This window comes from Vipera berus, assembly GCF_964194415.1.
Source record: "Vipera berus genome assembly, chromosome: 4".
NCBI lineage: Eukaryota > Metazoa > Chordata > Lepidosauria > Squamata > Viperidae > Vipera > Vipera berus.
In genome coordinates, this window is record NC_138206.1 from 99,178,542 (window position 1) to 99,194,248 (window position 15,707).

General features: G+C 40.3%; 1 protein-coding gene across 1 annotated transcript in view; it reads right to left on the bottom strand.

The window, feature by feature from the left end:
• The window catches only part of FGF14 (fibroblast growth factor 14), a gene marked incomplete at both ends in the record, with an annotated part of 344,004 nt that overhangs the window by 170,237 nt on the left and 158,060 nt on the right, over positions 1-15,707 (bottom strand). The window lies entirely within an intron of this gene.

Genomic DNA, 15,707 nt, shown 5'->3' on the forward strand with positions numbered 1-15,707 from the left:
GCAAGCGTTATAGCTCTACTTACTATGAAGTCAGTGGCAAAAAGTTTATTGGAGGTACTGTATATAAAAATATATTTCAGCACTGTTTTCACTTTTTCCCATTCTTGATCAACAGCACATGATTTCTGAAAGTAGCAATGTTCAATATGATAACTACATTATGAGCAATTATTTTTTAAAAGTCCTACGTAAGAGGTGGAGATTTAAGAAAGGTGAGAAAGAGGAAGCCTTCAGTGAGGAATGCAGACTTTTTAATATTGCACTTGTGTCTACCTAGCACTAGCAATAGCGCTTAGACTTATATACCACTTCATAGTGCTTTACAGCCCTCTCTAAGTGGTTTACAGAGTCAGCACATTGCCCCCAACAATCTGGATCCTCATTTTACCGACCTTGGAAGGATGGAAGGCTGAGTCAACCTTGAGCCGGTGAGGATCGAACCTCTGGCAGCGAGCAGTGAGTTAGCCTGCAATCCTGCATTCTAACCACTGCACCACCATGTCTCTTAAGGAGTTTTGTATCCCCTTTCATACAAACCAAATACCATAGTACCATAAGCAAGCCAGTGGTGGTGGGTGATACACAGAGAAGAAGAAAACTGGAATCTTTTAATCTAGCAATAAATCTAAATCTAAATCTCAAATAAAATAAACCAAATCAATGTGGATGTTTTATTTTATACTTGGGTTTTAATTTATCCAATGGCTAAGTCTTTTCTGTTATGCCAGTGCTCCCCAAGCTCTTGTTCATCTAACATTAGTGGGCAGCTTTGCATGTCAATTACATTCCCAAGCTTTCTTATGATGCCAAGGGCCTAATACTAGAGCTGCTCAGAGCCAATATTCAGTCCGTGAAAAGTACTAACAATTTTTAGCATATAGTGTCAAATAGTAATTGTGGACTACAAGAGCTAAAATGGTTAGGGCAGATGCATATGAACAGAAAGAGGGCCACTTATGCATGATTTAGGAAAAGATAACAATCAGTTTATACAAATCTGTGTGTTTGGGTATAATTTTTGTTTTAATAGAAAAGTATTCTTCAGTATAATATCTAGATGCTTAGAGTACTACTTGGGTGACCTTTTTAAAAAAAAATTTCTCACAGTTAACTTTGTTATATTTGAACAAAATAGTTATCAAAATAGAGGAGGTCTTCAAATAAAGAGCTGTCCTTGGAGCTCAGTGGATAAAAGTAAGATAGTGTATTTTCATATTTGGAGATAGACACACAAACACACACACAGAGAGAGACAGACATACCAGTTTTTGAATCAATGTACCTCAACTAGGTTAACTTTACACAAAATTTGAGACCCATTGCTCCTGTGGGATTGAAATTTAGCAAAGCTGTGGATGGTTTAGCACAACTGCACCTTCCAGCTACAAACTGGAGCAAGGGAAGATGAGAGGGAGATATCTCCACCCTCTTTCCTGTCTCTCTTTGGCCCCTTCAGCCATTCAGATGGTGACCAGGCTCAACAGGCAAGTGGTGATTGGCTGCTTTGGAACTGAGGCTGAAAACTGAAATGCCTTAATGGCAGCCGGAGGCAATGGAAGGACTCAGGTGGCTACTGGTGAGGGAGGGATTGGTGCTCGACATGTGAGTCCTCTTTTCATGCTTGAGGAAGGGCGGGGTCTTGGGGACATGCCAGGATGGGGAATGGGGTGCAGTTTTCCTCACGGTCTGCACCTCCATTTGCTTTAACTCTCCTGGCAAAGTGGCAGGCAGTTCCATGGATCAACCAAAGAGGGGGAGGAGTGATTTCCAATGCTCCCTGCAAGCTTCCCACAAGCAAAGTCAATGGGGAAACTGGCAGGACGTCAAAATCATGGCTGCTCCTATAGAGGCTCATTCTGTTTCTCTGTTTAGGTTAGAAAATACTTCATCTCTGAAAGGATGACCCAATGGGTCATGGGTTGTCTAGTGAGAATCTAAAAGTTCTGATCAACCGTATTTATTAAAAGGAAAATTAAGATTATGTCACAGGAATTCCAACAGATACCCTGTTTTCAAGTGAGACATTCACTTACAGCCAACATTAGGCCAGCAAAAGTGGGCAAAGGTTTCCAAGCCTGTCTTTTGGGAAGATGGGGCAGTCTCTATTCCCTGCTCTAAATGACCATGATGCCTTCTTTTAACACTATGAGTAAGGGTTCCCACTTATACATATATGAACTGTTTTGTGCTGTCTACTGTTTTGGGGTTATCTTAAATTCAGAGTTTTCATTTTTCAGGTAAATACAATACTATAGGGAGGAGGAAACTATGCGTATATCTCTGTGTGCTTCTATAAATAATATATGCACACCAGTTTATATACTACACCTACAGGCATACATAAGTACCATTTATTGTAGGGCTATAAACAGTGGTGGGATTCAAATATGTGAACAACCGGTTCTCTGTGTGGAATTCCATTCTGGGCCTGGGTCACAAAAAATTAGCTACCAGTTCTACCGAAGTTGTGCAAACTGGCTACCACTGGCTATAGAATAGCATCTTATCATATTCCCTAATATTTTGTTTTTGTATATTAAATATATTGTAATACTATATTACATATTATGCATTAGCCTAGTCTGTTTTTATTTAAAAATGTACTCTTTCTTTCCAGGGAGTAGTTTTAAATTCAGGTAAATATGGTGTCTATAAATAAAGGGCTATTTATTTGGAGGGTAGTATTTCTTCAGGAAATTGGTAGGTAGAGCAACACAAATAGAAATGCATAAAATTGGTATTAGGAAATTGTCACTATATATCTGTGTATGCACATACACATAATGCATTTGTTCTTCTTAAGAGGAATATATGCTATGAATATTTGAAGCCTCATTGTATGGAATGCTGCACTGAAAGTTAGGAAAAACAAATAGGTTGTAAATTTGAAAAGGCCAAACAAAGATTTGATAATTCAGTCTTGGAAATGTTTATTCAGCTCACTCCCAGTAATGGAACCTATTCATTGCCAGCCAGTGTAAATGTAGCCATTAAAGGGTTGACTTCCGGACTGGAAAGTTCTACATTTATTTATTTATTTATTTATTTATTTATTTATTTATTTATTTATTTATTTATTTATTTATTTATTTATTTATTTATTTAATTTGTATACCACCCTTCTCCCGAAGGACTCAGGGCGGTGAACAGGGCAATACATAATAAAAACAAGATACAAAGATTAAAAATTATTAAAAAGTAATTAAACAACAATGCCCGTAATAAATTAATACAGATTAAAAGTTAAGACCAATTTATAAAATCCAACCCCATCCCATCAGGCCAGGCCAGCTAGTTCAAAAAGATGGGTTTTAAGATCGCGCTGGAAGGAGCGGAGATCAGGTGCCATCCGGAGCTCGACCGGAAGATGGTTCCATAAATCCGGCGTGCCCACAGAGAACGCCCTCCCCCTGGGGGCCACCAGTCGGCATTCTTTGACTGGTGGCACCCTGAAGAGGCCCTCTCTGTGGGAGCGTACTGGGCGGAGGGAAGTTGACGCCGGCCGCATTATTGCTTTATGGTATAGATTCTCAGTCAAAGAAATCAGTGTTGTATACTAAATAAAATAGATCCTTTAAACCAGACATGTCAAACTTGTGACATCACGTGATGTCACGCAACATATTGGAGCTTTTTCTCCGTTGCCGGCAATGGGGTGGGCACGGTTTTGGGATGACACGTCCAGCCCACAGGCCGGCAGTTTGACAGCCCTACTTTAAACAGTTGAATTTACACAGGGTATAAATATCCACACCTAATTTGGATTTCAATTGGCAAGAAAATGACCACAAACTTCAAAACAGATTGCTAGCTAATATGTTGGATGTGTGATATGTGAGAAATTACAAAATGCTTCATTCTGCTATGTGTGGATTGTGCCATCTGCCTACCTCAGAAGTATGGGGTTTGAGGTTTTATTCCTTATTTATTTATTGGTGGAAAAGATGCAGTTCTAATCTTTAATTTCATTTTGTCATTAGTAGCATAGAAAACTAAAGTATGGTGTAATGGTAAAGCTACTAGATTAAACTGAGGAGATTCAGGTTCAAATCCATCCTAGGAGATTCCCTAGGATTAGGGACCAAACTTTTTCTCTCCATCTAATTACCTCACAAGAATCAGCATCTCATGGAGATTAGGATGAGAAAATACAGCCATATTATGGACCCAATCACATCACAACAGCCTTGAATCCAATAATGTGATGTAAATGTGGAAGGCTGGGGTTTGCCTCTTGACATCATGAGGGATGTTTTATAATCTTCACACTGATGCAATTTCTACCATGCAGAAATCCCAGGGATAGGAAATGAAAGACAATCCTCATATAAGCAGCTTTGAACCTCTGGAGGAGGCAGAATATAAAGCTAACAATAAAGTATCCCAAGTTCTTTCCAATGACCGAGGTCCCTGGTCTCCCTACAGCAGGGGTCCCCAACCCCCGGTCCGTGGACCAGTACCGGGCTGTGGCATGCCAGCAACTGGTCTGCACAAACAAGCAAAGCCCCATCCGTGGGATGCAGGCAGCATACAAAAGCATGCCCCCTCCGGTCCACGGAAAAACCTGTCTCCATGGAACCATTCCCTGGTGTCCAAAAGCCTGGGGACCTCTGCCCTAAAGTATTCACACAGGCAATGGAAACTATTTTGCTGTGGGCTGGCTATAGCTACATGGGTATTCCAACTCTCCTGAGCAAATCTATAAAAGCATCTATGGTCCTCCTGCAAATGAAACCTGCACCTTGTTAGTGCTTGAATTGCAAAGAGTAGAATTTGAATCCTTTCCATCTAGTGATGGATCCCTAGAAATGTTCTGGAAGGCTATAGAAAGAGATCCTTTGAATAAAGTTGAGATTGGGAATGAGAACACTTAAAATAGTCTCCCAATACAGTGTACACTGATCTTTCAAACACTGACTAAACTCTTAGACTAAATGTAACCAGCATCTCTTCCATAAGTTCATTTCCTAAAGTTGTATTTATTGATCCCAAAATGTTCATAATGTGTGTTAGAGAGAAGAGTTGCAAAGTAAATCTCACAGAAGAGACCACTAAAATGAATAGGATATGTATGCATTCTAAATATTTGCACTTGTAATGTTGTTTTACTGTTAATGACCTTATATAATGACTATTACAAAAATGTAGTATCACTTCAGGTAGGCTTCTGTAATTTCAGCCTTTATCTCAGTTTTGATTTACTTTGTTTCTTTTTCATCATTATTTAGTTTACACATACATATAATTATCAAATTACTAAACAACTTCACTATTCTTATTGAGCAAGAGTATAATTTTTCAGGCCACAAAGTAATCTATACTAATCTCAGTATATACTTGTGTGTTTAAACACAGTGAATGTTTGTGTGTTTAAAACACAGAAGCACCAAACACACAATAAATAGCAATTGGTTTAATACAAAAAAATTAAAACATGTGTCATGCATATATATTTGGGTAGAGCAACAAAGCAGAAAGTGATTACAGAAAAGGCCCAACACCTGATAGTCCTCTATCTAATTCAAAATAGTCTGTCATGTAGCTGTTAAGTAATAGGTAACAAATTCTGCAGTTTCATCAATAGGATCCACTCTTCAGTGCAACTATCACAGTGACTAACTCTTCAAATTCAATATTCTCTGTCTGTTGGGGAAGTATATTCTGCAATAGAGATATATATTCTTGGTGTTGCTGCTTCTATTGGAGAATTTCCAAGCTGTTTGTCTCTTCCTCCCAGGAAGGAAAGATCAGGCCAGTTCCAATTAAACTGATTTATTACTACTCATAATAAAGAGACACAGGGGGGAGGCCGGGGATCTCAACGCGCCACCTACTTCGTCCCACCGTCTCTTGGCTTGCTGGCATTGGGATTGCCTGCCTCCCCCGTGCCTCTGCTTCTGCCTACTGCCAGTGCTGCCGCACAAGCCTCCCACAAGCCAGGCAGCCACATCCAGATCATCACCCCCCCACACACACACACCTCTGCCTCCATGCTCAGACTATCTGCACTGCAAGGGCTGTGACTGTTGCCGGACACTGTCATCTCCCAAGCACTTGCCGCCTCCTGTGCTGGCCATGTCCACTCCCCAGCTTATTTTTGGGGTAGGGCTTATATTAGGCACACCCTAAAAAAACAGGCTAGGGCTTATTTTCTGGGTGGCTCTTATTTTCAGGGAAACATGGTATTATTATTATTATTATTATTATTATTATTATTATTATTATTATTATTATTATTATTATTATTATTATTATTATTTCTATATCTCTAAATGTGGTGCTGAAAGCAAGATAGAACTACTTTTATTGATGTTTCAGGGTGGGAACTAAAATCATGTACAAAATGTGCAGATATATTGACACAAATACATACAATCCTCATAAAGAGATTTAAGTACATATGCTATCTAACATAAACTAATACGAGAAGTAGAAAAAAGAGACAACATCTCCGTGATGATGGACTGGAGTACTCTATGCATAAATAGCTGGGATAGAAAATAGCCATGACTTTTATACTAGTCTCCCAGATATATTTTCTGCAGCAAAAATCAATTGCACCATTTTCAGATATTTTCTATCTATCTCAATCACATCTCAGCACCAAAGCTTCTATTTCTTAGTGCTTTTTGATGCCATCTTTTATTGCTCTATTATACCAAGTGACAACAATATAGCAATGGAACTTAACAGATGGACAGAGGAATAGAAAAACAATGAACAAGTTGGCATTTGTTTTCTGCAATCAAAGAGAAAGCTGTGTATGTGTCATTTTAAAATACAGTGCACATTCTGTAAGTCTTCAAGAGACAGGTTGAATTAAAAGATCATAGCACAAAATTAAAAAAAATAGCTTGGAGTTATTTGTAAAGGCTAATCATATTAATAATGGCAGAAGTTAGAAGGATCACATGATGCTTATATTGAAAGCTCCAGTTTTTAGGCACAGTTTAAAAAGTTAACTTTTAATGCCAAAATTAGCTTAAATATTAATGGCTCTAATGCAGGCATGTCCAACGGGCAACATAACGTGACATCACATGACATATTGTAACTTCTCCCCCATTGTCAGCAATGGGGTAGGCACGGTTTTGATGTGACACCTCCAGCCCGTAGCCCAGCAGTTTGACATGCCTGCTTTAACCCTTCATTTTGATTCTGTTCAGATACAGTAAGACAAGCTCTTTCAAAGATGCTCTCTTCACAAAGAATCTTCCCTACATTACTTCCATACTAAGAAATGCACTCCTTTGGGAACTGAGTTTGGCCTCAACCATTTCTGCCTTCAGAAGGAAAAAGAGAGGCAGCTCTTTCCCCAGGCTTTTAATTATTATTTTGCATGCTGGATGTTAAAAACTCTAGCTACCATGAATGTTTGAGTGCAAAGTAAACTATAAACACAGTCTTATTTATGTATGATGGAGACTGTATGCTTCAGCAGATGTGTGTGTGTGTGTGTGTGTGTGTGTGTGTGTGTGTGTGTGTGTGTGTGTGTGTGTGTGTATATATATATATATATATATATATATATATATATATATATATATATATATATATACACACACACACACACACACACACACACACACACACATACATACATACATCACCAGACGGTCAACACAGACTATATGCTCTGCAGCCAAAGATGGAGAAGCTCTATACAGTCAATAAAAACAAGACCAGGAGCTGACTGTGGCTCAGACCATGAGCTTCTCATTGCAAAGTTTAGGCTTAAACTGAAGAAAGTAGGGAAAAACACTAGGCCACTCAGGTATGAATTGAATCATATCCCTGTTCAATATACAGCAGAGGTGACAAATAAATTTAAGGAATTAGATCTGATAGACAGAGTGCCTGAAGAACTATGGACAGAGGTTTGCAACATTGTACAAGAGGTAGCAACCAAAACCATCCCAAAGAAAAAAAAATGCAAGAAAGCAAAATGGCTGTCTGAGGAAGCTTTCAAATAGCTGAGGAAAGGAGGGAAGTGAAAGGCAAGGGAGAAAAAGAAAGATACGCCCAATTGAATGCAGAATTCCAGAGAATAGCTAGAAGAGATAAGAATGCCTTCTTAAATGAACAGTGCAAAGAAATAGAAGAAAACAATAGAATAGGGAGGACCAGAGATCTTTTCAAGAAAATTGGAGAGATGAAGGGAATGTTCAATGCAAAAATGGGCATGATAAAGGACCAAAATGGCAGGGACCTAACAGAGGCAGAAGAGACTAAGAAGAGATGGCAAAATTACACAGAAGAACTATACAAGAATGAGCTTAACATCCCTGATAATCACAATGAGGTGGTCACTGACCTCGAGCCAGACATCCTAGAATGTGAAGTGAAGTGGGCCTTAGAAAAGCTGAGCAACAACAAAGCTAGGGGAGGTGACAGTATTCCAGCTGAGCCATTCAAAATCTTAAAAGACGATGCAGTAAAAGTGCTACACTCAATTTGCCAGTAAATTTAGAAAACTCAACAGTGGCCACAGGATTGGAAAAGATCAGTTTACATTCCAATTCCAAAGAAAGGCAGTGCCAAAGAATGTTCAAACTATCGCACCATTGCACTCATTTCTCATGCTAGTAAAGTTATGTTTAAAATCCTACAAGCTAGACTTCAGCAGTATGTGGATTGAGAACTACCAGAAGTACAGGCAGGATTTCGAAGAGGCAGAGAAACTAGAGATCAAATTGCCAACATACGCTGGATCATGGAGAAAGCTAGGGAGTTCCAGAAAAACATCTACTTCTGCTTCATTGATTATGCTGAAGCCTTTGATTGTGTGGATCATAACAAACTGTGGCAAGTTCTTAAAGAGATGGGCGTACCAGACCATCTTATTTGTCTCTTGAGAAACCTATATGCGGGCCAAGAAGCAACAGTGAGAACTGGACACGGAACTACTGATTGGTTCAAAATTGGGAAAGGAGTCCGGCAAGGCTGTATACTGTCACCCTGCCTATTTAACTTATATGCAGAGCACATCATGAGAAAGGCAGGGCTTGATGAATCAAAAGTTGGAATTAATATTGCTGGAAGAAATATCAACAATCTAAGATATGCAGATGATACCACTCTAATGGCAAAAAGTGAAGAGGAACTAAAGAGCCTCTTGTTGCGGGTGAAGAAGGAGAGTGCAAAAGTTGGGTTGAAACTTAACATTAAGAAAACCAAGATCATGGCATCCGGCCCTCTCAATTCCTGGCAAATAGATGGGGAAGAAATGGAGGTAGTGACAGATTTTATTTTCCTGGGCTCCAAGATCACTGCAGATGGGGACTGTAGCCAAGAAATTAAAAGATGTTTGCTCCTTGGGAGGAAAGCCATGGCAAATCTAGACAGCACACTAAAAAGCAGAGACATCACCCTGTCAACAAAAGTGCGTATAGTCAAGGCTATGGTCTTCCCAGTTGCAATGTATGGCTGTGAAAGTTGGACCATAAGAAAGGCTGAGCGCCAAAGAATTGAGGCCTTTGAACTGTGGTGCTGGAGAAGACTCTTGCGAGTCCCTTGGACTGCAAGGCGATCAAACCGGTCAGTCCTAGAGGAGATCAACCCTGACTGCTCTTTAGAAGGCCAGATCCTGAAGCTAAAACTCAAATACTTTGGCCACCTAATGAGAAGGAAGGACTCACTGGAGAAGAGCCTAATGCTGGGAAAGATTGAGGGCAATAGAAGAAGGGGACGACAGAGAATGAGGTGGCTGGATGGAGTCACTGAAGCAGTAGGCATGAGCTTAAATGGACTCCAGAAGATGGTAGAGGACAGAAAGGCCTGGAGGAACATTGTCCATAGGATCATGATGGGTCGGACATGACTTCGTAGCTAACAACAACAACAACAAGGAATTTTAACTGCTTTAATGCTACCTTCCTTCCCTAGAACCATTCAGCTCAGCTCCTAAAATGTCTTCCATGCATTAATACGCAGTGTTTCTCATCCACAGCAACTTTAAAATGACTGGACCTCAACTTCTGGAATTCTGGTAGTTGAAGTCCACCCATCTTAAAGCATGGTGAGCTGGGCAATTCTGGGAATTGCCTGAATAAATCAAAGAAAAAACAAAAGAAAAAAGAAAACAGAAAGAATCCATCAAGGGTTAAAATAAATTTGTCTGAAATGGTATAGAGTTTCCTGCCTGAGCAGTGGGTTGGACTAGATGACCTCCAAGGTCCCTTCCAACTATTATTATTATTATTATTATTATTATTATTATTATTATTATTATTATTATTATTATTATTATTATTATTATTATTATGGATTCAGCTGCCAATTAACCTTTAAAAATAAGAACAAAAGCAAAAGTTCAACAAGTGAACTCAAAAGTGCCCAGCATTCTTAAGAAAAAAAACATTCTGCCAGTACAAACAAATGTAAATGCCCACTGAGGAACTGCATTCTTCGAGATTCCCCTTCCCAAGTGGGTCCATAGCCATCTAAAAGTCATTTTGGGTCATTCCTAAGTGCCCCCATTTAAATCCAGAGTGCAAGACTGCCAAAGAAACATCTCTGGCAACAGGCACAGCAGATCGCAAGAGAAAGAATGCCTTTCACTCTTTAGCAGCTGTCCTGGGCAGGAATTTAAAGAATATTTAAATAATAAATAATATTTAAAGAGAAGCTGAACTTCTCTGTTTCTCCTGAAGTTTTAATGTTTGCAAAAATTAAGAAGCTGTAACGTAAAGTGATTAAAGTTATATTGTATATTTAATTGGAAATGGTATTCAGCCATGAATATTAATTGTCCAAACCCATATAAAACTCTAATCCAGCACATTAGCAGACAGCAAACATAATGGGATGAAAATGACAAAAGAGATGTCTGCTCTTATTTTGTAGAAACTTGATGGGCTTGATGAAAACATGTCAGAAGGTCTGCTGCTTAATTGCTAATTTTGCTTAACTAATGAGCTGAACTGAGCTCATAGAAAATATCAGTTCTCTTTCTCTTTATGAGGATGAGAGTTATCAAACAAGACTCCATGAAGCAAATGCTGAAAGCAGAGGGAAGGGACATCAATACTTATAGGCATACACTTCCTTTCCCCCAATCATATGGTTGGTCTCTCCCCCCCACCCCCATTGACCAATCATATGGTTGGTCTCTCCCACCCCACCCTCCACCCCCATTGAATTTAGAGTCACTAGATCAAAGTCCTGAGTGTGATCTTTGAGCTGATTTGGAATTGCCAAATCCAGATTATGAATGAAAATATTTATTCTGGCTAAAATTCATTTCATGCCAGGCAACTGCTCCCTGGAGTCCTGACCCATCCAAAAATTATGGCTATAAAATTCAGGATTATCTCACAATGTCCCATTTGTAAAAAGCTTTGTTGATGAAATTAAGTGGTAGTTCTTATGAGAATCCTTTATTATTATAGTTGGTCCCAACAGGACAGATCAGAGGTGGGCAACGAGGAGAAAGAAAGGGCAACTGGAAACCAGGTTTGAATTCCTCAGACATAATGACATCTCCACTTCATTACACCAAATTTCTCAATCTAATGCTTCCAGATGTTTAGAGGTCAGTTGCAAACTAGTATGGCCTTTGGCTGAAAATTATGCAGTTGGCAGCCCTTACACACCTGGAGAGCATCTGGTTAAGAAATCAACATTATATATATATATATAAAGGTAAAGGTTCCCCTGCACACACGTGCTAGTCGTTTCCGACTCTAGGGGCCGGTGCTCATCTCCGTTTCAAAGCCGAAGAGCCAGCGCTTGTCCAAGGACGTCTCCGTGGTCATGTGGCTGGCATGACTAGACGCCAAAGGCGCATGGAATATATTTGTTGTTGTTAGTTGCAAAGTCGTGTCCGACCCATCGCGACCCTATGGACAATGTTCCTCCAGGCTTTCCTGTCCTCTACCATCTTCTGGAGTCCATTTAAGCTCATGCCTACTGCTTCAGTAACTCCATCCAGCCACCTCATTCTCTGTCGTCCCCTTCTTCTATTGCCCTCAATCTTTCCCAGCATTAGGCTCTTCTCCAGTTTGCCCTTCCTTCTCATTAGGTGGCCAAAGTATTTGAGTTTTAGCTTCAGGATCTGGCCTTCTAAAGAGCAATCAGGGTTGATCTCCTCTAGGACTGACCGGTTTGATCGCCTTGCAGTCCAAGGGACTCGCAGGAGTCTTCTCCAGCACCACAGTTCAAAGGCCTCAATTCTTTGGCACTCAGCCTTTTTTATGGTCCAGCTTTCACTGCCATACATTGCAACTGGGAAGACCATAGCCTTGACTATACGCACTTTTGTTGACAGGGTGATGTCTCTGCTTTTTAGTGTGCTGTCTAGATTTGCCATGGCTTTCCTCCCCAGGAGCAAACATCTTTTAATTTCTTGGCTACAGTCCCCATCTGCAGTGATCTTGGAGCCCAGGAAAATAAAATCTGTCACTACCTCCATTTCTTCCCCATCTATTTGCCAGGAATTGAGAGGGCCGGATGCCATGATCTTGGTTTTCTTAATGTTAAGTTTCAACCCAACTTTTGCACTCTCCTTCTTCACTCGCAACAAGAGACTCTTCAGTTCCTCTTCACTTTCTGCCATTAGAGTGGTATCATCTGCATATCTTAGGTTGTTGATATTTCTTCCAGCAATCTTAATTCCAACTTTTGATTCATCTAGCCCTGCCTTTCTCATGATGTGCTCTGCATATAAGTTAAATAGGCAAGGTGACAGTATACAGCCTTGCCGGACTCCTTTCCCAATTTTGAACCAATCAGTGGTTCCGTGTCCAGTTCTCACTGTTGCTTCTTGGCCCGCATATAGGTTTCTCAAGAGACAAATAAGATGGTCTGGTACACCCATCTCTTTAAGGACTTGCCACAGTTTGTTATGATCCACACAATCAAAGGCTTTAGCATAGTCAATGAAGCAGAAGTAGATGTTTTTCTGGAACTCTCTAGCTTTCTCTATGATCCAGCGTATGTTGGGAATTTGATCTCTAGTTCCTCTGCCTCTTCGAAATCCTGCCTGTACTTCTGGTAGTTTTCGATCCACATACTGCTGAAGTCTAGCTTGTAGGATTTTAAACATAACTTTACTAGCATGAGAAATGAGTGCAATGGTGCGATAGTTTGAACATTCTTTGGCACTGCCTTTCTTTGGAATTGGAATGTAAACTGATCTTTTCCAATCCTGTGGCCACTGTTGAGTTTTCTAAATTTACTGGCAAATTGAGTGTAGCACTTTTACTGCATCGTCTTTTAAGATTTTGAATGGCTCAGCTGGAATACTGTCACCTCCCCTAGCTTTGTTGTTGCTCAGCTTTTCTAAGGCCCACTTCACTTCACATTCTAGGATGTCTGGCTCGAGGTCAGTGACCACCTCATTGTGATTATCAGGGATGTTAAGCTCATTCTTGTATAGTTCATCTGTGTAATTTTGCCATCTCTTCTTAGTCTCTTCTGCCTCTGTTAGGTCCCTGCCATTTTGGTCCTTTATCATGCCCATTTTTGCATTGAACATTCCCTTCATCTCTCCAATTTTCTTGAAAAGATCTCTGGTCCTCCCTATTCTATTGTTTTCTTCTATTTCTTTGCACTGTTCATTTAAGAAGGCATTCTTATCTCTTCTAGCTATTCTCTGGAATTCTGCATTCAATTGGGCGTATCTTTCTTTTTCTCCCTTGCCTTTCACTTCCCTCCTTTCCTCAGCTATTTGCAAAGCTTCCTCAGACAGCCATTTTGCTTTCTTGCATTTTTTTTTCTTTGGGATGGTTTTGGTTGCTACCTCTTGTACAATGTTGCGAACCTCTGTCCATAGTTCTTCAGGCACCCTGTCTATCAGATCTAATTCCTTAAATCTATTTGTCACCTCTACTGTATATTCAACAGGGATATGATTTAATTCATACCTGACTGGCCTAGTGCTTTTCCCTACTTTCTTCAGTTTAAGCCTAAACTTTGCAACAAGAAGCTCATGGTCTGAGCCACAGTCAGCTCCTGGTCTTGTTTTTACTGACTGTATAGAGCTTCTCCATCTTTGGCTGCAGAGCATATAGTCAATCTGATTTCTGTGTTGACCGTCTGGTGATGTCCATGTGTAGAGCCGTCTCTTGGGTTGTTGGAAAAGAGTGTTTGCTATGACTATCGTATTCTCTTGACAAAATTCTATCAGCCTGTGCCCTGCTTCATTTTGTACTCCAAGGCCAAACTTGCCTGTTATTCCGGTTATCTTTTGGCTTCCTACTTTAGCATTCCAATCCCCCATGATGATAAGGACATCATTTTTGGGTGTTAGTTCTATAAGGTGCTGTAGGGCTTCATAGAACTGGTCAATTTCATCCTCTTCAGCACCGGTGGTTGGGGCATAGACTTGGACTACTAACAAGCAGGCATATACATAGAATGAAGGCTACTGCTAAGCTTGTAAGCCGCCCTGAGTCTTCGGAGAAGGGCGGGATATAAATGGGATTAAAATAAATAAATAAAATAAATAAATATTGAATGGTTTGCCTTGGATTCGAACTGAGATCATTCTGTCATTATGAGGATTGTATCCCAGTATTGCTTTTCCTACTCTTTTATTGACTATGAAGGCTACTCCATTTCTTCTGAGGGATTCTTGCCTGCAGTAGTATACCTGATGGTCATCTGAATTAAATTCACCCATTCCTGTCCATTTTAATTCGCTGATACCTAAGATGTCGATGTTCAGTCTTGTCATCTCTTGATTGACCACGTCCAGCTTGCCTTGATTCATGGATCTTACATTCCAGGTTCCTATGGAGAAAAAATCTTTACAGCATCGGACTTTCCTTTCACCACCAGACACATCCACAGCTGAGCGTCCTTTCGGCTTTGGCCCAGTCGCTTCATTCTTTCTGGCGCTACTAGTACTAGCCCTCTGCTCTTCCCCAGTAGCATATTGGATGCCTTCCGACCTGAGGGGCTCATCTTCCAGCGTCATATCGTTTTGCCTTTTGGTACTGTCCATAGGGTTTTCATGGCAAAGATACTGGAGTGGGTTGCCATTTCCTTCTCCAGTGGATCACGTTTTGTCAGAACTCTCTGCTATGACCTGTCCGTCTTGGGTGGCCCTGCACGGCATAGCTCATAGCTTCATTGAATTACGCAAGCCCCTTCACCACGACAAGGCAGTAATCCATGAAGGGGTAAAATTCCTTAGTTATACCCTAATCATATAAATTACTCAGTTCATATAAACATATGAAGAACAGTTGCAGGAACTGGGCATGTCTGGTTTAATGAAAAGCAACAGGGGTGACATGATAGCAGTGTTCTAATATCTAAGGTGCTGCCACAGAGAAGAGGGGCTCAACCTATTCTCCAAAGCACCTGAAGATACAGTAGGACAAGAAGCAATGGATGGAAACTAATCAAGGAGAGAAACAACCTACAACTAAGGAGGAATGTCCTGATAGTGAGAACAATTAACCACTGGAAGGGCTTCCCTCTAGAAATTGTGGGTGCCCCATCACTGGGGGCTTTTAAGGAGAGATTGGACAGCCATTTATCCAGAATGGTATACAGTAGAGTCTCTTGCTTGTGCAGGGAGTTGGACTAGAAGACCTCCAAGGTCCCCTCCAACTCTGTTATTCTCTGACTATTTTTTATCAATTTCTGCTTTCTACATCGAAACACAGCATGTGACTCTGGATTTGTATTTTATTAACCTGCAAAAACATTTTGGATCAAAATAGTCAGAAAATATCTTCTCGGTTTTCTTTGCTTGT